This window comes from Alexandromys fortis, unplaced genomic scaffold (genome assembly GCF_014885135.2).
Source record: "Alexandromys fortis isolate MF-2015 unplaced genomic scaffold, M_Fortis_MF-2015_v1.1 scaffold_146, whole genome shotgun sequence".
Classification (NCBI taxonomy): Eukaryota; Metazoa; Chordata; class Mammalia; order Rodentia; family Cricetidae; genus Alexandromys; species Alexandromys fortis.
In genome coordinates, this window is record NW_026068042.1 from 2,598,629 (window position 1) to 2,620,622 (window position 21,994).

The 21,994-nt window shown below is 44.5% G+C and overlaps 1 protein-coding gene across 2 annotated transcripts in view; it reads left to right on the forward strand.

Moving 5' to 3' along the window:
- Positions 1 to 21,994, forward strand: part of Plpp4 (phospholipid phosphatase 4) — a 120,315-nt gene that overhangs the window by 84,586 nt on the left and 13,735 nt on the right. The gene's annotated exons all lie outside the window — the stretch shown is intronic.

Here is a 21,994-nt window from a genome sequence, read left to right on the forward strand (position 1 = left end):
GGTGTGGCAATGTATATCTGCAATCCCATTACTGGGGGTGGAGACAGGTGGATCCTGGGAACTTGCTTGCTATTCTCTCTAGTCCAGACAGCAAGCTTCAGGTTCAATGAGAGACCTTGCCTCCAACACAAACAAATAAGTAGAGAAACAGTTGAGCAAGACATCTGGACATCAACATCTGGCGTTCACACATGCTCTCATGGGACACACACACACATTCATGCATGCACGCAGGAAGAGCATTCATCCCACACATGCTTACTGAGTACTTGCTATGCACTTGGCTTTGGGTTAATACAGGAGGAGACAGTGATATAAAACCACCACAGACATGGGTTTCATGGAATTCATGGGGTAGGAACACTGTGAGCACAGAGGGTGCCCTATGTCACTTAAGCAAAGGTGTCCCTTCCTCCCAGAAGATGCACAAGGCTAGGCACAGAGCCAAGTGAATGGGAGCGGGTCTCCTCCTGCACTGGGCACCCTTGGACAGTGGACCTCCGAAACAACCTTCCTCAGCCACTGTGATGAAAACAGTGGATATTAAATAAATAATTACACAAATGCCCGTTTAATTATAATACCAAAGCACACTAGTTGGAAAACGCATCATGTGTAATTATGCATGCATACACTCAGAGGGATCTAGAACTGTAACTTCTGGAGAGTGGGGTGAGACCAGGTCAAGAGAGCTTATGAGCAGAATACTCTCCATGCACCCCCCCACCCGGTGCACATGGTGGGCAGGGACACAGATTCCCCTGGTGATGGAGAAGGGGCCACAGCATGTAGACCATTTAGAGACATTAGTTAGCTACGGTGGCACATCCTTAGAAGCTACCTTTTAATCCAACACCTGCCACTTGGCCAGCTCCCATCCATCTGCTCATAACTTTACCTGGTCTTCCAGTGACTTAAGTCCTGGGTGGTGGCCCCAGGCTTTATCTCCATTGGAACAGCAGTTTAGCCCAATGAGGATGATTCTGATGATGACCAATTTTCATCAGATTTTGGAAAGCTGGGGACTGCCAACACAAAGTCAAGGTCTCGAGTGGAATCAGGTGTTCTGTCTTCCTTCTTAGGTATGGAGAAGCTCAGATGCTTCTAACCTCTGATCATTTTATCCCCATGGTCCCAAACTTGGAAGAAGGCTGTGCCTGTGTTCTTCTTCCTGTTCTCCTTCAGCATTTGGTACCTTAGATGGTGCTTTTCATGGAGGGGAGGATCAAGACACTGAGCTTTGATGAGCACCTTCTGTACTGGCATTTCATTTGTATTTTAATAAATAAAGCTTGTATGGTGATCAGAGAGCAAAGCAGCAGCCACACTGGCCAGCCTTACAGACCAGGCAGTGGTGACACACCTTTAGTTCCAGTAGCCACACTAGTTGCCATAGAAACCGGGCGGTGCGTGCCTTTAATCTCAGTGGTACATTCCAGCCCTAGAGAGGGTTATAAAACGGGAGGAGACAGCTCTCAGACACAGTCTCATTCTGAGATTCCTGGAGGCAGGATTGCCATTTCGGATTGAGGTAGAGGTAAGAGCCAGTGACTGACTGCTTTGCTTTTCTGGTCTTTAGGTTGAACCCCAATATCGGTTTCTGGGTTTCTATTAATCGCGCATCAACCTTGATCAGAGTTATCTGGACAGGGAGGTGATTAGCAGTGGAAGAAGCACCGTGCTCATGAAGGATGGGATAAATTGCAAGCTTTGCTAAGACCAAACTGAAACAAAAAGAAACTTTTACATCAACCCAAAGTTCCGACATGTGGTTAGCCTGAGGGCTAATTAGAAACTCTCATAGTGTTGTCATTTTGAGCAGAACTAGGGTTCAAGATGCTGCTTTTGTCCCTTGCTCTGGCCTAAAGTGCAGCAGTGCAGCAGAAAGGAGGGCAGGATGAGGTCTTGGCTGGCCTCCAGCTTTTCTTTTCAATCCTCTTGACGATAAGATATTGTCCTGGATTCTACACCTCACCAGCCCACTCTCCCTGCTCTGCAGTCTTCTTCAGTTCCCATCATAACCCAGGAAGCCCTAAGCTCCTTGTGGCCTCAACCCCAAGAATTTGCCTCATTCACAATTATTCACCAATTTCTTTCATAATACATGGGGAATTCCAACTGGGGATATTTCCAAATAATGCCTGAACCATTTCCTAGAGTAAGGCACTCACTCTATAAGGAGAGGTCCCAGAACAAATGTGTGGTCTAACTAGGAAGAACTAGGTGCCTTTCAGAGAAGGGACTGGAGATTACGAGTGTTGTGGCTTCATCTAGACAGAGCCCTTGCGAGTGGGATTCAACTCCCTCCTCAGTCTCGCCTTTAGAATGGAAGGTGGCATTGTAAGCTTTTGAAAAAAAAAAAAAACAGTTGACCGTTTGCAGGGAAGTCCCAATGGGCAAGTGAGGGGTTCCCAGTCACTCAATGTGGATCAATGTCATCTCTCTATGGTTGACTAAGGAGCTGCTTTCTGCCCACCGCTGTATTTTGTTGAACACATGGGAACCCTTCTTGACCCACATGGAAAGACCAAGGGGCAAATTTTGTAGTCAGGGTTACTATTGATATGATGAAACGCCATGACTAAGCGCAAGTTGGGGAGGAGAGGGTTCATTTGACTTCCACTTCCATATTGTAGCCCATTACTGAAGGAAGTCTGGACAGGAATTCAAACAGAGCCGGAACCCGGAGGCAGGAACTGATGCAGAAGATATGAAGGAGTACTGTTTACTTGATTGCTTACCATGGCTTGCTCAGCTTGCTTTTTTATAGAACCCAGGACCACCAGCCCAGGGATGGCTCCACCACAATGGGCTAGGTCCTCACCCATCAATCATTAATTAAGAATATGCCTTACAGGCTTGCCTACAGCCAGATCTCATGGAGGCATTCTCTGTCTCTCTGTCTCTGTATCTCTCTCTCTCTCCTATCTCTCTCACACACACACTTCTCTCCCTCTTTTCCTCCCTCTCTTCATTTCTTCCCTCCCTCTCTCTCTCCTTTCCTCCCTCCTTCCCTCCTTCCTTCCTTTTTATTTTTTGTTTGTTTGGTTTGGTTTTTTGAGATAGGGTTTCTTTATGTTGCCCTGGCTGTCCTGAAACTCACTCCGTAGACCAGGCTAGCCTGGAACCCAGAATTCCACCTGTCTCTGACTCCCGTGCGGAGGCATTTTCTAACTGAGGTTTCCTCCTCCCAGATGACTTTAGCATGTGTCAAACTGACACAAACCTAGCCAATAGCATTTTTCTTCTTGTGCACTCCTCTTTCCTGGTGCAGGCTGCTCAGATTCATGAGGTGCAATCTCTTCCAACTGTCAGGCCCTGGGGCACTGCTTTGGATGTTAGTTCACAGAAACCATGAGACTGAGTGGAACGTTTACAGGCACTGAAATGTGGAAGGCAAGAGTGTGAGGCCAAGGTAACTTCAAGGACTTTGATAATCTGACTTACCTGGGCCTTTATTTTCTCATCTCTAAAGCAAGTGTAGAAATATTTTAGAGTCTTATCATAAAAACAATGTCATTGGCCTTCCAAAAATGCCGGTATCTTTATTTTAATCCCATGTGATTGAATCTCATGTAGATATTATTATTTGGGTGGTTAATTAAGATAATATTCCATGGGCATTCTGAAACAAGGGCAACATGATAAATCAATTGTATATTTATAATAGAAACCGGCAGTTAGAAACTTTAAAAATGCCACTTCCACATGCTTCTATATCGAGAGCCGTAAGCCATAAACAGAAAATTAAAGGCCTGTGTTTTTAAAACTAAAAAGTATTATTTAAGGAAGATTTAAGTAAGTAGAATATATACTGTGTTCTGCATAGTTCTATTTTTAAAATAGAGGTAGAAATTTAAATATTGATTATAAAATTTACCTGCCAAGTCAGAGAACCCAGGATAATCAAGCAAATTTGAAATGTCTAAAGTACCTAATTCTAAGAGTTATTACACAATATGCAGTGATCCTGTGTGCTTTAAGAAAAAGTGGGTGAAAAGGTGAGATGACTCAGCAGATAAAGGTGTTTACTAATAAATCTGATGACCCAAGTTCCATCCCTCAGATCCACGTGGTAGAAGAGAACTGGCCTTTTCAAGTTCTTCTCCGACCTCCACTTGGGCACCGTTCTCCAGTTATGCATGCAAATACAAAAATTAAGCAAGTAATAAAGTAATAAAACTTTTTAAGAATGCAGAGGGCTATTAATGGGACAGCACCGTGCTAATAAACAGACCCACACGTGTGTTTGGTCTAAATTTGGCATGGATACCAAGGTAACTTATAAGGGAAAGTTTCAGTTAGTGGTAATAAAATTCCTGAATAAAAATCTGAAAGAAAAAGAAAAGCTTTGAGCCATAACACACCATATGCATAACTAATCCAAACTGGATCGGGTAAGAAACGTAAAAGAAAAAAAATCCTCTAGGGGGCACTATCAAGAGCATCGTCAGTACTTTGGGATAAACAAAAGATGTCTTAGAAGGGCTATACAATGCAAGCAATAGAATAAAATGATAACTAGAATTTCACCCAAATACCCCCCCCTTTTTTTCTATCCCTCCAAAGACAATAGGGAAATTAGAAGTCAAGTCACAGACTGGAGGGAAATATTCCCCAGTCATGTGTTTCAGAGAGGCCTTTTTGCAGATCAGTGGTTTAAAAAGAGAAGCCAGGGCTGTGGTTGTAGGGTGTGACTGACAGGTGTGAGACGGCTGAGACAGAATGCTCAGGACTTAAAAAAAAAAAAAAAAAAAAAAAAGCCGGGCGATGGTGGCGCACGCCTTTAATCCCAGCACTCGGGAGGCAGAGGTAGGCGGATCTCTGTGAGTTCGAGACCAGCCTGGTCTACAGAGCTAGTTCCAGGACAGGCTCCAAAGCCACAGAGAAACCCTGTCTCGAAAAACCAAAAAAAAAAAAAAAAAAAAAGGCAGTGCGCGATCAGACGGTAGGCAGAAGACTGTCCGCAAAGGAAGATCACTGTTAGGATGTGATCGAGTGCTCTGTTACTGACTCACAGGAGAATGCAGATTAACCCTACACAAGATAGTGCTTCTTCACAACACAATAAAAAAATGGACTCTGTCACACGTTGGCTGTACAGTTGAGAGGCACCCTCAGCTATTGCTAACAGAAGCATCAATTCAAACGACCACCTTGAAAATTGGTCTCTGGTTTCTTATAAAATTCAGTCCCATGCTTGTCCTCTTACCCAGCAGATCCATTCCCAAGAGAAAAGCTTGCGCACACAAAGGAATTTCTACAAAGGATTAAAATAGTAATTTTTGTTCTAATAACCCCAAACCAGAAAGAGTACCAGTGTTTGTCAGCAGGAGAAGAGATAGCAACAAAAAGGAAATCGCTAGGACTAGAGAGATGTCTTATCAGTTCAGAGCGCTTCCTCCTTTTGCCTTGAACCTGGGTTCAAGTCTCAGCATCCACAGTGGGTGACTCACAACTGCCTATAACTCCAGTTCCTGAGACTCTGATGCCTTCTTCCAGCCCTCTTGCACACATGCCTGCGTGTGGTGCACAAACAGACACATAGGAGCATAGACATAAATTTTTAAAAAGTAAAAATAAATAAGATGGGTTGAACAAGCTCTAATAATACTTGGCCGTACACCCAAGAGTAGAGATCGGCACTAAGGACTGGATGGGCTTAAAAAGAAATGAGGACACAAAGTCAGGTGGGTAGGGGGAAAGGTGTGTATCTGGGAGGGGTTGGGGGAGGGGGAATGAAGATAATCAAAATAGAACGTATAAAATGATCTGATGGGGAATTGAGAAAAGAGAGGACTCTTTAGAGAGAGGAAGTAAATAAAGAGGAAGGAGGAATTTGATAAAATAACTAATAGGATATCTGAAAAAGTCACAAGGTATCATACTATTAACTATTTACCAAACTAAAAAAAATCTATAATGCATATAATCTATGTATACATGTATAATTTTAGCAACTTTTTCTCATCTGGGCTGATAGTCTTTCCTCCAAAGCCAAAGACCACCTAGCAAAATCCGCTATCAGTCACGAGAAGCCCTCTCTCAAGTTGTTGGCCAGAGCTGTCCAAGGAACTCCCAGAACTTGTCGCCTACAGCGGCTGTCCTTATTTACTCCTCAGAGGTGGAAGGTAAAGTTCCACTCCTGAAGACACCATGCAGTTCAGACGCAGGGCCTAGAGACCTTAAAGCTGGGGCTGACCTGAATGCCTCCTCCCTGTGGGCTGGCTTTCCTGGCATCCAAAAGATCCAGTGAGAGCTGAAGTTCAGTGGCTCCTGGCTAGTCTTCTTCATTCTGCGTTTGCTCATCTCCCAGTCATGCAAAGATATCTAACTCATTTCCTACCATCCATTGAACGTCTTAGGGTAAAACTGATTTAGAATAAAATCTGAACAGCTTACTACAATCCCTGTTAAACTGTATCCCTAATGATTCCTGAGGTTTCCTCTCATACTGTTCTCCCTTCCAGCTACATTCACAGCCTTTTCTTTCGTATACTGGGGCTTGAACTCAGGGCTTCACATATGCCAAGCATCACTGTACCTCTGAGCTCTGTACCCGAGCTCTACACTGGCGTCTGGTGGTACCTTGAGTGTATTCAGTATTTCCTCTTCACAGATCCATGCTGATCGCTTGGCCACTCTCCTCAGTGCTCTTTACATAGCCTTTCCCTGCCCATCATCTATGTAGATGATGGTGGCTCTCTCCTGCTCCCACCCAGCATCCTCTTTCCCGAGAGCCTATCTTACTTCTTTACTGATACTCTTGGATGTTAATAATGATTTCTGTCTCTAAATCCATTGAGATTATAGCCAAGTCTGGTATTTGTTCCCTAGAATCAACAGACTAGCCAAAAATGTAGCAGATCTAAGCAAATCTTAGTTGGCTTAGTGACCTCGTAACAAAACTCTCACACTATAGTTCCAGGTAGTTTGTTCCATGACTGTGCTAATAAGAGGGTTGTATTGTTTCTGTGTTTTATGAAGTCCAGAAAAATCTTAGCAAGATGTATTCCGAGACATTGAAACAAGCTTGCATCTCCTTAGGGATTAAAGCTAAAGAATTTCCTCTAAATTCGATGTTTTACTGCCTCTGGTAGGGTGGTATGGTGGTTAATGACATTTGTCAACATGAGATCTAGAATCCTTTGAGACAGATGCAGAATTTCACAAAGTCAAAGAAATAAATCAACGCTAAAAAAATAGCTGCACTCGAAAAGTAAAATAGTGATGAAATCTGAAATATGTTCCAGCCTAAGAGCTGGGTCAGACAGCCCGGCTAGTTTCTTTCATTTTGCCTTCATTCCCTCCACCAGCCATGTGTGCTCCCTGGGCCTTTTCTGCCTGCGTCTGTGTGTTCAGAATTTGCAGTAGCTTGAATTCTGTAATCTGAGAAATCAATCAAGTGCCTCGCGAGATGCCACGTCTCATTCTCCTCTGATCTTCCCCGCGCCTCTCGTAATTAAGCATTAGTTGGAGTTCATCGCACTTGAATAATGAGCCGCCGTTCCGGCAGGCTTCCTCCTCTGCTTTCTCTTGAGGAACACGGTTTCTGTTTTCTGGTTAGCCAAATCACTATCATCATAAAAATGCGATTTAAAGGTTCTGTAATTAGAGTATGTATTTGTCTCTGAAAAACCAAATCCAGCACTTTCTGGTCATTAGCATCTTATTCACACTGGCTCACAGAGCTCGGGCACATGGGGTATCCCCTGCAAAGATGGAGCTGTCACAATGGAAGGAGGTGCAGGTTGAGAACTTGAGTGTGGGTGTCCACATGACGTGGTCCGGCTTGGCCTCGTGGCCCAGCGGGTAGCTGTACAATCTCTGTGGTGACCACTTGAATGACATTTATAGCTCTGCCTTTACTCTTGAAATGTGTCATTTTCATGGCACTCTGCATGATGTAACAGGGGATGATTAACTAAGAATGAAATACAGACACAAAATCTTATGAAAATATGACCTGTGGTTTCAGGGATATAATTATTACTATAATATAGTAATGTTAGTAAAAAATAATATTATGTTAACATTGATTCAGATTTCCAGTGTTGAATATTTGTCTAGAATTTGTCTATTGTCTACTCCCTGTTCATGTACTTAAAAAATTAAGATAATAATTTCACTTGCATTTCTAGTCTTTATTAAAACATGAGACTATTTATAGTAACTTTATATACTTTCTCATTTTGTACTATTTTCTCGTCTGTGTCTATATTTTTCTTCTTTGCCTCTGAAAGTTTTATAAACTTCAGTTTTGATACACACAGGTAGCGAAGTCTTGAGTGAGTACCTTTTTCTCGGAACAGTGTAAAGACAGAAAATGCTTGTGGTCTGGTGAGCACAGGGTTAAGTCACGGTGCTGCCTCGAGGTTTCCTTCTAAGCCTGATATTTGTCCCCTTCTCTCCAGCAGAGCCCCCACCCCGGCCAAAGTTCAGCCACTGGCAGCGTCTTTTCTCCCCTACTTCTCCTCAGGCTTCCCACCCCTAACCCAAGGGACAAGCTTTACAGTTCCTTATTGTTTTCTGGAAAATTTTGTTTTCACTTTGTAGATTTTATGTGCTGTCATTTCTGGAAGACATCTTTATTCAGTATAGGATTCCACTGTTTTATTATATCTAGTGTTTGGTTTGGGTTCATTTGTAGTTATCTGTAAGTCTTGTTACTACTTCATGCGAAGTTTTTCTTTTCTACTTGCCTAGATCTTTTGGTAACATTTTGCCTTTCCTTTTATTTCCTGAATATTTACTATTATATTTCTAGGCATATGTTTTTTTTTCCCATGTCTTATTTGGGATTCTTTTGGCTTTATGAACATGTCCTGTCTTTCAGCATTTAGAGATACCCTTAACTGTTACAGATATGAATCTTGTTTCTCCTCCACTGAATCATGTCTTCGCTCAATGCTTCAGTTAGGCACTTGTTAGACTTCCTCATCCGATTGCCTGTTCCTGTCTGCATCTTTCAATTATATGTCTGTGGCTGTTTGCATAAAAGAACAGGTACCCAAGGAGGCCAGCGGAGATCATGACATTCCCTGAAACTGGAGTTCCAGGCAGCTATGAGCCCTGCCTCCTGATGCTGGGAAGTGCAATTCGCTTCTCCACAAGATCAGTAAATATTCTTAACAGCTGAGTCATCTTCCCAGCCCCTGTCTCTCTCAACTTGTCCTTTCTGTTTTTCCATTCTTCTTCCTTTGTTGTCTTTTAGTTGAATTCTATGAAAACAAATGAATCTTCTATTTTATTTATTCTTTATTCAGTTTGCCTCACACACTGTTTAATCTCTGTTAAGTTTATAAATTTTATGGTTAGTGTTTTTCATTTATGAAAATTCTCTTTGGTCTTTGAAACATACAATTTGGAGCTAGAGAGATGTTTTAGTAGTTAAGAGTTCTTGCGAAGGACTCAGGTAGCCCTTCCTTCCAAAGCCCATGTATGCATGCAGTGCATATCAGCTCATGCGGGCACACACGGATACACATAAATTTATAAAAGAAAATCTTTAAAACATCTGTCTTCTAATTCCTTGATCATGACTATCCTGTCCTCACTTTCAAGCTTCTCAATAAATCTTGACACAGACTGAATATAGTGATTTTATATTCTCTGCTTTGTCATTGGGGTATCTCAGTTGGTAGCTTGGTAGCGAGTCAGCTTGCCCTGTGGGTTCTCATTCATGCTCTTTGGGAAAGTCTGGGTGAATGCTGAATTCCTGGAGAGAGGAGATTTGCCAACTGCACCATAGCATAGTCTCATTAGAACCACTCAAACAGTTAATTCTTCACATAAAGATTTGCGAAGCCCACACGAGGAGCATAAACTAAGCAGCAAGCCCGGGAGTTGGCTGATGGGTCTCACATCCCTCCGTACGGCACAGAGATGGAGGTGGGAACGTGTCTACACTGTCCTTTTTCCTGGGAAGGTTGTGTAGTCTTGGGGTTCTGGGGTTTATTCAGTTCTCCTCCAACACAGTCTCAGCCTTCAGTATTTGTCATCCCCTGCAACCTCCATGTCCATGGGTACAGATCAGGAGCCTTTCATGGATGATACCCAGGCGGCCCACCCTGGCCTGACTGTTTCCTTCCATCTCTTCATTTAGGGAAACCTTGCTCTTATTCTTTTTTCAATGCAATGATGTCTTTAAGGGGGGAGGGCTGTTTTTAATTTTATCAACATTCTGGTTTTTTAAACATAATACTCATATTAAATAACATAATAATCATAATAAACATAATAACCACACACCTTCAATTAGAAGATCTGAAGTCCTGAGTTTGGCACTTGCTGGGTGTATCTATGCTGGGAAAAAGAAAAGAGAGCTGATTAAAGTCAGAGATAATAGGATGTGCGGTCTAGCCGTTGTCTAGCTGGTGCTCTGAAGTGAGAAGATGACAGAGAGAGTGGAGAAGCAGCGTCTGTGTTTTAAGTTAGGGGAAGGCAGGTCTGAGTTTGAGCCCAGCTTCTACAATCGCATTCCCAGATCTCTGTTTGCCTGAGCTCTACGAATCACAACAGCATCTTAGAGCTGCATGCTGGGTTCTGCTTCCAGAGTGCTTTCCCGCAGGTGTGGCTATCCACATTTAGCCAATAGACAAGATCTCTGTAGAAGACACCATTTAGGCTGATGCAGAACCCATGTTTTCCAACACTCGGGAGATGAGGCTGACTTGGAGTAGATAGTTCAAGAGAGGTCCGCAGAGGATCTCCGCCCACTAACCTCACTCACAGGCTCTCTTGAGAGCTTTGAAGCCTGAAGCTGGCTTTCTGGATAAAAGCCCACGATCAGTTAGCCATTGTCTGTGAAGGTCATGGAGATGATGGCGCAATACATGTTCTGTCCCAAACTTAACATGGCCCTCCAGACTTAAACAAATAATTGACAGTTTTCATATAAACAAAGTTCTCATCCATTTAGGTTTAAATGTAACAGGGGAGGCATCCTTTTCGAGACCAAGGACGGGAAGCTCTCTGACATATTCATGGTCAGTTCCTCTGAGAATCTGAGAGGTGATCATGACTGCTCTTTGGTTATACAAAGATTGTTTTCAGAGAGAAAAATACAGGGAAGCCTGGGAATCTCTGAATGCTACTGTGTCAACTGGACCATTACTGGGCAATGTCTGAGCCTGCTGTCTTCCTCAGCAAGAACAACAGAGCGTAGCTCAGGGTGTAACTTCCAGTCTACTTCCTTTCCCCTTATTACAATGCGAGCCTAGAATTTAAGTTGACCTGAAACTCACTGTATATCCCAGGCTGACCTTCAACTCAAACAATTTCTCCTGCCTCAGCCTTCAGTCTGAGCTCCCTACCTGAGACTCTTTCCACTATACAGTGTTGGGAGATTTGCTGGGATTCATGGTCAGCACCCATCATAGACTTCTCTTTGGGCCACACCCCGTGGGGGTGGGGGTGGGGAGCACATCCCTATGCAGAGCTCACTTGCATGCCCTTCCCATGCAGGCTGAGAGCCCCAGGAGTGAAAGCTTGTTTTCCCTAACACATCCTGCAGCAAGAACTACTGATGTCGGTTCTTTGAGAGTGACGGAGCCATTCTTACGTCTTTGTGGGTATACTTCGAGAAACTGGGGTAACAGACTATTGTGGTCAGCACTGCACTCTAAGCCATGGCTTCTGAGCTCATTATCCTATGCCCACAAGAATGAGGAAGTGGACGGAGTGAGCAGAGCACTGTAGATTTATTAAGGAAGAGCGATAAGTGCTCATGAGAGAGAGAGGAGGGTTCCAGGGAGGAACAGAGCCACATGGCCCAGCCTGGTAGTCCTTTATGGTTCCTATGGCAGGAACTGGATAGAAATAGAGGTCATCTTAATTGACGCTGGTCACTCTTGAATGCAGTGTGGGCTGAACCAGTGAGGAGTCCACACACCCTATTCATGCTCCTTTGACCAATCAGAGAGTTACTTGTCAATTTCGGGGAGCGTTAACATAACAAGGGCTATGCTATGTGATTGGTTCATCATCTGTTATGAGCCCTACCCTCACTGCCTGCGGGATGCTATCTCCTGGCTTGCTATTACATCGCATACAAGACAGGCAGGTGGAAGCTCTCTCTCTTTAGAGGGTACCAGGCAATAGCAGCCACTGCAACTCTATGAAGTTCGTAGCCAAAGCCCTTCACCATCCCCTGGACAAGCGGAGGGAGCAGGTCAAATCTACTGCCTTTTGGCCTTTTCTAAGCATTCACATTACTATTCAAGCCCCATCGTCAAATTTATGTTATGTCAAGGCCTTTGGAAGTGGGATGAAAGCATTTTCCATTAAAATATTATCTTTGTGGGAATCCTGCCCGGGCTCTTATCGGTTCCCCTCAAGGCATAATGGGAAAGGTAATTTCTCCCTTTTGAAGGCTTAGTCATGTACTATGTTTCAAATCATTGTGACATATCATTCATGCTGAAAAAAAGGAGAAGTTGTCCTGGGGCTTTAGACCTGCTGTAGATTGAGATGTTCTGATGAGCAGGGCCACTTCCCATCTTCCCGGCTAGTCGCCCACAGCTCTCTCAAGCCCGGGAAGAACATTTCTGGATTCTGATAAATGTTTTTCAGCAATCCCTGGGGTGGGTGAGAGAAGCCACAATGGATTCTCTTGTTTTAAAAAGAAATCCTTAATTTTCCTCTGCTTGTGCTTCCTCCCCTGGGCCAATACCTGTTTCCGGGGTTGGTGCCTCTAGAACACAGGCAAAGGCGTGGGTACCATCTGCCCTCAGTTACCCCTTTTTGTTAGCACGTTCTCTTCCACTGCTCCTACCCACTGAGTAGTCCCTCTGACTCCTGTGTCTGCACTTGATGTTCAGCAAGTGAACACTTTGACAGAAAGGATGCAGACACGATGAGAGAAGATTTGCAGGCAACTGTGTGCCCAGTAGATGGGAAGAAGTTCAGAGTCAGGCTTGCACATGCATTGGCTCCAGGCAACTCTGAGAGGGAGTGAGATCACATCCCACCCACTATGTGTGGGGGACAGGGAGAGGGGATCTGTCTGCTACAGTGATCTCATAATCTCCCAAGCTTCAGAAAGAGCAGGGCCCTCTCGGTTTGTCAAAGACAGTTGTCCCAGAAGCTGGGCCAGACTCAAGGTCTTAGGTCACAGGTCAGAGGAAGCTCTAGGAAGCAAAGAAACATACTCAGGTCCAGAGCATAAGAAGGTAAAGCAGCTTGTCAATGAACTTAAAATGCAGTGGAAACTGCAGGAGTTTAAACAAGGACCAAGCACTTTCAATCAAAAGGAAGACAGCCAGGTTGTACCCACCAGGTCCTCTTGACTCTGGACAGTTCTTGACAGGACAGGAGAAGAGAGGGTAACTTCAGCAGTCCCAGACTCAGCTTGCCTTCCCCGTGGTGTTTAGGGCCCAGCTCACCACCTTTGCACAAGCAAATGGCTCACACAAGTGCTCATTAGACCATTTTTTTTTGTTGTTGCCTTTTAAGGCTCATGATGCTGTATTAAGCGATTCTGCTGGAAACTGTTGGCTATTCTAGCCATGCCTGAACTCACAAGCAGTTCTCTGCAAGGCTGTTGCTTTTAATCCTGGACTCCAGTCAGCCGAGGTCACCCTCAGCTTTTTCCCGCCTTCCAGGGTTTTCCATGCAATGTCTCATGTTATTTCATTTTCTCTTTCTTCAGTATAACTTCCCCAGGGCAGAAGCCATGTCTTTGGTATCTTAGCTAGGCCACGTCCATAAGTTTAAAAAAGCAAAACAAAATGAACTAGGGAAACTGCGAATTGCGAAACTGGTCATATAAAGCCAGGCATCATGGTGCGATAGGGAGATAGAGGCAAAAGAATCCGAGAATCGGGAGTTTGAAGTTGTTTTTAGAAGCATCATATGAGGATGGGGAGGGAAAGAGACAAAGAGAAGGAGAGAGGGAGACAGGGAGAGAGAGGCCGTACATAGAACTCATTTCCAATGAGTCTAGGAGATACCTTCTGGAATGAATCACTCGGCACAAGCACGTCTGGGCCCTCTCATCTGAGAGTGCCAAGCTTCCTGCAGAGAGGAAGACAAACACCTCCACCGCCTGTTCTCTTCCTGTCTTCAAGATTTTTAATTCTGCTAACATCTCCTGAGAGCCTCGGGGGCTGTGACGAGCCCTGGACGCTGACCCTGGAATTCTCTCTAAGTGGATTTGTAGTTACATAAGCAAAGAGCTGGAGGCTGCAGAGGAAGCTATTATAAAAGAGCTTCTTCACAGAATGGAGGCAAGGGCGGATGCCACGGCCAGTCAGAAGAAGTGAGCGAGTGAGCAGGGGCGGCTGCCGAGACCTGGGCTGAGGGTCCGGAAGTTTCTGTTCTCTCGTCCTCATGGTACTGAGAATCAGGCATCACTAACCCTAAGGTGGAAATGATGCAAGCTCATGCAGGACTCCATGGCAGCACTGGGTCCTGCAGACTCGATGCTCTTGAAAGCCATTTCTCCTCTACTCATTGTGCTCCAACGGAATAAATGAAGTTACGCAGGCCCCAGCATCACCTGCTCACTTCATGTGGTGCTATTCTCACCTTCAGGAAAACGACCTGAGTTCCATCAGGTGATTCTTCCTCCAGGAGGGAGAGTCGGAGCAGTGGAAGCTTAGGCTCAGAGGTCTCTTCAAACTCTGTCGACCTTGGTAGCAGGACCATGGTGAGGTCTTAGAGTGGTATCCTGAGACCCAGCCCTGCTTGCTCACGGTTGAGTTCTCTTCTGTCTGCTCTGTATTGATCTCTCAGTTAGTTGTTTGGGTTTAAAATCTAGAGACATTTCTCAGAAATGTCAGGACAGCATGCTTTAAAGTTTTTTGTTTTTAATGACTTTATTTGCTTGTTTAGTATTTAGCCTTTCGTTACTGAAACCCGGAGAGGAACAGCAACTTGCATTTTCCTAAGAAGGTGCCAAGGGGAGGAAACCAGGTCCTTGACTCTAGCTCCCACACCGCTCCTTATGAGACAGTCGTGGCGTGCTTGCCGCCCGTACCCTTGGCTTTGGATGGCCTGATCAGCTGTTTTGAAGCCTCTGCAGAACATCCTCCATCAGGTCATCGAGATGTCAGGGATGCCCTTCTTCCTCTTAGGAAAGGAGACCCCAGCTCTTTGAATCAGATGGAAGATGTATGCAGATTGCCCCGTTAAAGCACCGGTCTGTCTGCAATGCCAGGAATGATGCTTGCCTGGGAAAATTTTTATTACTAGCAAAAGTTAAAACTGCAACAGGCCAGGCAGGATGATCCTCAAGTCTTGTCTTATTTGTTCTTTCAGCTACAGGACAGTTTTAATTAGCTAATGTTTGAATACATCTTACAGGCAGTGTGATAGGAGAGCCAGTGTCAGTATTTTTTTCTTTGTGTGGTACAAAAACAATGATAAATCCTAACATCAGTGGCATCTTGGGTATGGGGACATATGATGATTTAATTGCTTCTTAATCTTCTTCATTTCCCCATCTTCACTGACATCAGATTTCCATTGGTCAGCATCTTTATATTTGTTTCATATTTTCCTTATCTATGGTTTCATAAAGGCAGTCTTTTCAAGGGTGTCATGAATATGGACTACACTCACCTCCACATTGTCCTTGCCTTCTCCCTCCCTACCCCTCCTCCCTTCTCCCAGTGTCTCATCTACTTTGTTGCCATATCTCAATAATTTGATGTAGCCGGAGAAGATCTACCATCCATGAAGGAGAGAACATGTAATGTTTATCTGATGAGTCTAGCTCGTTTTGTTCACTATGATGATCTCCGGTTACATCCATTTTCCAGAAAATTTCACTCTTCTTTAGGATTGAATAAAGCCCTGTTGTGTATTGAGACCACATTTTTTTATCCATTCATTTGTTTATGGACAAAATCTGTTTATGAAAGGAATCTGTTAGGTAGGTTCCATAACTTGGCCATTGTGAGCCAAGCTGCATCAAAGATAACTGTGAAGGGGTCTTTATGGCAGGCTGACTTGAAGGGTCCTTAGACACATACCAAGAGCAATAAGGCTGGGGCATATAATAGACCTGTATTCAGCCTGTAGGGAACTTCCACACTGATCTCCACAGTGGTTGGATTCATTTCCTTTTCCACTAGAAATATAAAGGGCTCTGTTTACCCCACAAGCTCACCAGTGCTGGTATTGCTTGTTTTCTTGCCGATCGCCATTCTTACTGGAGTGGGATGGCATCTCAAGGGATTTTTAATTAGCATGTCACTGATAGTTCAGGATTTTGAACATTTTTTTCATATACTTCCTTAGCAATGTGTACTTTGGGAGACTATCTGTCCATTTCATTATCTGATTTATTGATTGTGCTGTCTGTGGCTTAGGGTAAGTTAGACTTTGAGGTCACTATGTCATGGATCCTCTTCAGATGTGTAGCTAACAAGGAGTTGCTTCCGTTCTGTAGGCTGGCAGGACCCAGCTGTTTCCTTAGATGTGCAGCAGCTTCTTGATTTCATGTGATTCCATTTGCTGCTGTTTGCTGCTGTTTTCTAAGTTCCTGGTGCTTTTTCATCCTTACCTGTACCAATACTGTGAAGGGTTTTCCTTTAATAGTTTCAGATCTTATATTGAAATCCTTGAAGCATTTTGAACTGATGTTTGGGCAGGATGAGAGATGGACATCTAGTTTTCTTCTTCTGAGAGACACCAGTTTTCCCTCCCCATTTCTTACTGGGATTGTTTCTTCTTCAGGCTAAGTTTTTGACACCTTTGTCAAAGATCTGGTGGCTGTAGGTAGCTGTGCGCATTTACTTCTGGATCCGCTGTTCTATTCCATTGACCAATGTGTCCATTTTCGTTCCAGTACCATGCTGGTTTTGCTGTTATTGCTCTGTAACATAGCTTGAATCAGATATTTTGATGCCTCCAGTATCGTTCTTTTACTCGGGGTGGCTTTGGCTATCTGGGGTCTTCAAGCTTCCGCTTGAAGTTAGGGATTGTCCTTCCCATTTATAAGAAGAATGAATTGGTTTTTGAAGCATCTTCTTCAGCGCCAGTTTCCTCACGTCTGAAGTCTTTGAAGTGAGAATTGGTTTAAGAATCAGCTGAGGAGGAAAGGAAAGCCACCTGAGTACCTAAGCAGGTTCAGCAAATGGACTTTCCTTCCCCAGAGAAGAACCGCAAGCCTCTGCTCATTCATCTGGGTTTCAGGGAGAGCAAAGAGTGATCGCTACCCAGTATCACTGGGGAGGCAGCCAGCCCGGTCACTAGGTGGACCTGGCAACCCTCCTGCCCCATTTCTCTTGCTGGTGTCATTGAAAACAATGAGTGAGCACCCATATTCATGTAACAAGGTGAGAGAATCTCATGTTTGCCTTCTTCCTAGCTAAGAGCATCTTCCTGGCAGATCCTCCTGTCAATATTTACAGTCAGCTGCTTCCAGCCAAGAAAGCCTGCAGACTCCCAAAGCAAAGGCACAATGCTTTTCTCGCAGAGCACCATGCCCACGTCCCTCCCATCTGTGGTAAAAGACTGTGTGTATCAAATTCTGGAACACCTGCGAGTCTGTTACCCAGGAAAAGCAGGTTCTTGGAATCCCTTCACTTCACTGGTTTCTGTTTGTTTTGTTTTGTTTTTGGAGGGGATCTGCTCATATTTCTAATCTTGGCAATGTGCACACACACATACACACACACACACACACACACACTCACAAACACACATTTATCTCAGAAACCCATCTTCCAAAGTGGACAGCGCCCTGGCTGTGCATTTGAAAGTCCATTTTCTCAGTTTGGGATGGGTTCTCCCTGCCTTGCTCCCTTTCCTCCTTCGAAAGTGTCTCTAGGTTTCCAGGATGGCTTTAAATTCTATCCACACACCTGAAGATGACCCTGAACTTATGACCTTTCTGTCTCCTAAGCTCTGAGTTTATAGGTCTGCACTACCATGCCTGACTTATGTGGTACTATCAGCCCGGGGCCTCGAGCAAGCATTCTGCCAGTCTTGCTGCATTCTAGTCCCAGTTTTGTTACTCAATCAGGTTAGAAAGTGGGAGTGCGTTTAAAGGAAGACGCAGAGCAGACTCTCACTTCAAATGGACATCGTCTCACCAGTTCCAAGGTGGCACAAAGTACCCCAGCAGCTAAGCTAAGTGTGACTCCTTGAGAAGAAAATAGGGGGGAGTATATAGCTAGAGTTGGAAATTTTGTCTCTGATGGCTTTCTTGTTTACTTGCTCTCCTCATCGAATTCGAATCTAGGATTCATGATCTGAGAGCCGAGTGGCTCATGGAACATTACATCCTGGTCCCAAACCCCTTGTCTCATAAGGAATAACGTTTATTCAACCACAGCTTAATGGGTGTAATTCAGACTCAGTTTTTAATGAAAAGGCAAAGGTGCAAAGGACCAGAACAGCCTGATGCACAGTTGTGTCTGCCAGGCCAGAAGGAATTCCCTCCAAAGTCCTTTGTCAGAAGACGTTACATCAGCTCAGTAACTGTATAAATGTCAACAACAAAGCGACAAGCTTAAGGTTTAGCATGAAATTGGAACTTTATATTGTCATCTAGAAAAGTAACAGCATACAACAGTTTCACAATACTGTCCAGAGGCCCAGTAGCACGTGTCAAAAGGAAACCAGCTGCTGCAGCCGTTGCACTCCCCACTTACAACTGAAAAGAACTCCCCCTCTGCAGAGAGGGAGAGGCCTCAGTGCTTGGGAGAGGCTGTGCCCTGGTGCTGCCTCCCACTGGGCAGGAGAGAAGGCTTCACCTGCACTCCAGCGAATGATGCAAAGCCCTTGATGCCAGAGCTGGTGCCTGCATTGCCAGGTGAGAGGTCCTAGGTGGTGGAAGTCAGGAGGAGGGTGGAGGTTCTAAGCCAGGCAACTCCTTCCTTCTCCATCTCCTGAAGGTGCCAGAGTGCAGACAGAACTGGTAGCTTGAGCTGTTTGCTTATCAGTGTTGAAGTCTTCAAGACATTCTTACATGGGCCGTATACCGGTTCTTCCTCCTTCTCCTCATCCACTCAGGGTTTATTGGCTTTTGAAGTACTCCATTTCCCTGAGAAATGACAGTTTGGCATTTCTCTAGGCTGCTCTCCCTTCTGATTCTGGAGACTTCCATCCCATAGCCCAATAAAGCCTCTGGGCTCCTCACACTTTGGGTAATTAGGTGGGGAGATTTGCTAAGCTATCTTGCTTGAATAAAGTCCATTTTATTCCTCCTGTAAGAGCTCAGGATGTGGTCAGAGACAATAGGAATAAGCTGTCCAGCCCTCCCACTCCTGTACCTCATGTGGGGATGTAAATGGATGGGAAGGATGGAGTCCAGTGCATGTAGGTGGGGATTAAGAAGCTTTTGAACCAGCTAGGACGGTACCCACGTTAGAACATTATGGAAATCACTTAATACCCTTCTATTGTCCTAGCATGCCATGCTGAGCTGTGCCCTATCTCACATCTTAGGTTAAGCTTCTACTGTTGGAATGTTGGTAATAACGAGAAAACTTTCAGTGCTCACACACAGCTTCCATTTGAGTTTCTTCATCTGCGTATCCGAGACAAACCAGGTTTAACATCTATTTAACAAGCGGGGGGGGGGGGGGACTGGGCAGTGGTGGCGCACACCTTTAATCCCAGCACTTGGAAGACAGAGGCAGGTGGATCTCTGTGAGTTCGAGGCCAGCCTTGTCTACAGAGCTAGTTCCAGGACAGCCTGGGCTACACAGAGAATTCCTATCTCAAGAAAACAAAACAAACAAATAAAACTGCTTATAATGGATCCTCTCTTTGTGGCTGAGGAAGACCTACTTTGGCACAAGTTCATGCTCATAACCAAGATCCCATTTAAGTAGGTACATAATTTTCAGAGATGGTTTGGAAAAACTGAAGGTCATTTAATGTCATATACTGTAGTTATGCTGACCTGGAACCTGCTGCTGAGTCCTCTTGTCACTCAACACTACCACAGAATCTGGGTTTTTGTGTTGCCCCCCTGGCTGTAGAAGGTGCCACGCACCTGGACTTCCAATTTTCCACTTTTGTAAACAGCTTCGAACAGAACGTCTTTTAGTTTCCCCTCAGAGTTTATGCTACCGCCTTGAGACCATTCTAAAGGTGCCCCGAAAGGATAATGGATACATTTTTGGCCCAGGGTTTCTCACACTGCGGTGTGCATATGATCCTTTTGATAGTACTGTGGAAAGCCAGTCCTCACTCATGGGTCTGCAGCCAGCCTCGAGGGCCTATATCTGTAATAAACTCCTTCGTGATGCCCACGCTGTAGCTAAGGCCTTGCACCATCCCTTGGACTTGTTGGTGTACTGAGGTTGCGTTTCTCAGGCCTGTGCTCCTGGAGTCACTGTGTGGGCTGGGTTTGTGGGACCTCTTGTCTTTATCTTCCAGCTGAGATGAAGATTTGGTTAAGTCTGCCATCCAGAGATGAATAGCTGCAGTACCTGGTCACAAGGAGAGCCCCTGAGCATCGGTCATGGTTATAGCCAGAGGATAGTACAGACGCATTGTCACAGCACTGCATCCAGGAACAGATGCGTCCAGTCCAGGACCATGGCAGACCACTACAGACAATGCCACCTAGATGCCAGCAGTTTTTAAGTTTCCTGTCTACTGATGGAGACTATGTAGCCAGGGTTGAACACCATTGCTCTAAGCCCTCAGAGACCAACCTCAAATCTCACTGAGTTACAACTGCAACATTTTTTTCCAACATGAAGTCTTTTTTTTTTAAATTTTAATATTCACAATACTTGTACCTGATTATAGGGTGGAGTATGCGAGTTTAATACTTGTAAACCATGCCGGATGATCCAGTCAGGGTAATTAGCCTTTTCACCTCCTCAAACACTGCCCGTTTTGTGTAGGGGCCTTTGGATACTTCTGCTTAATCTTCAAATGCACAACAGATGTCAGGCTGTAGTCACCCTGCCGTGCTATAGAGCATTGGCACTAAGTCTTCCTACTAAACTTGGTGCCTTCCACCCAAACGCTCTCTATTCCAACTGCTCATCCCAGACCACTGTCTTACTCTCCGCTATGAAGTCAAAATTTTAGCTCCCGCATGAGTAAAAGTGCATGGTGTTTTTCCTGATGTTTACTATTTTTCACTGCTGATTTGATGCCATCTGAAATCACTAGAAAAGAGATTCTTAATGAGGAATTATACAGAAAGGGTTGGCCTGTGTAAATGCATGTGGGAGGTTATCTTAATTGGTAACTTATGGAGGAAGATCCAACTCATTGTGGGCAGCACCACTCCCTACGCAGGGGGCATTCTAACACTATAAGAGAGGAGAAGGCTAGCTGAGAGCAAACAAGGAAGATTCCATGCATTAAATTCTCTCCACTTTGGGCTATACATCTGATGCTTTGCTTTCCTGCCTTGACTTCCCCACAGTAATGGACTTGTAGCCTGGAATTGTAAGTAAATAAACCCTTTCTTCCTTAGGTTTCCTTTTTCAGGGTATTGGTCGTAGCAGCAGAAACAAAGCAAGAACTGTGTTTGTTGGACACTTATTTCACTGAATAGAATGTCTTCCAGATCCGGATTGGCATAAACAAATGGATGAAAGCTTGGGGAGTTGTGTGTACTAGATCCAAACTCTATAGTTTTAAGTCTTTGCATGTCTAAAATACAATAATTTATATTTTAAGAAGAATTCAAGGTGCTTGGCATGACTGTCTTCTCCAGCAAGTTGACTCCTCCGGGGCATTTGCTGATGTCATCCTAGCAAATGCTGCCAAGGCATGTTCTGTCTCTGTCAAAAGCCAGGGATCATTTCAGGTTCCCCTTGTCCCAACCCTTCTAATCTAAGCAGCTTTTATTGAATATTTTTGGGTACACTCTTTCTTATTGAATATAATACATTTTCAAATAATCTCTCAGAATGCCCATGCCCTTCCAACAGCCCCAAAGCCCTGTGTCTTGGTTTGGATTTCTGTTGCTGTGAAGAGACACCATGACCACAGCAACTTTTACAAGGAAAACATTTAATTGGGGTGGTGGGGAGCATGGCGGTGTGCAGGCAGACATGGTGCTGGC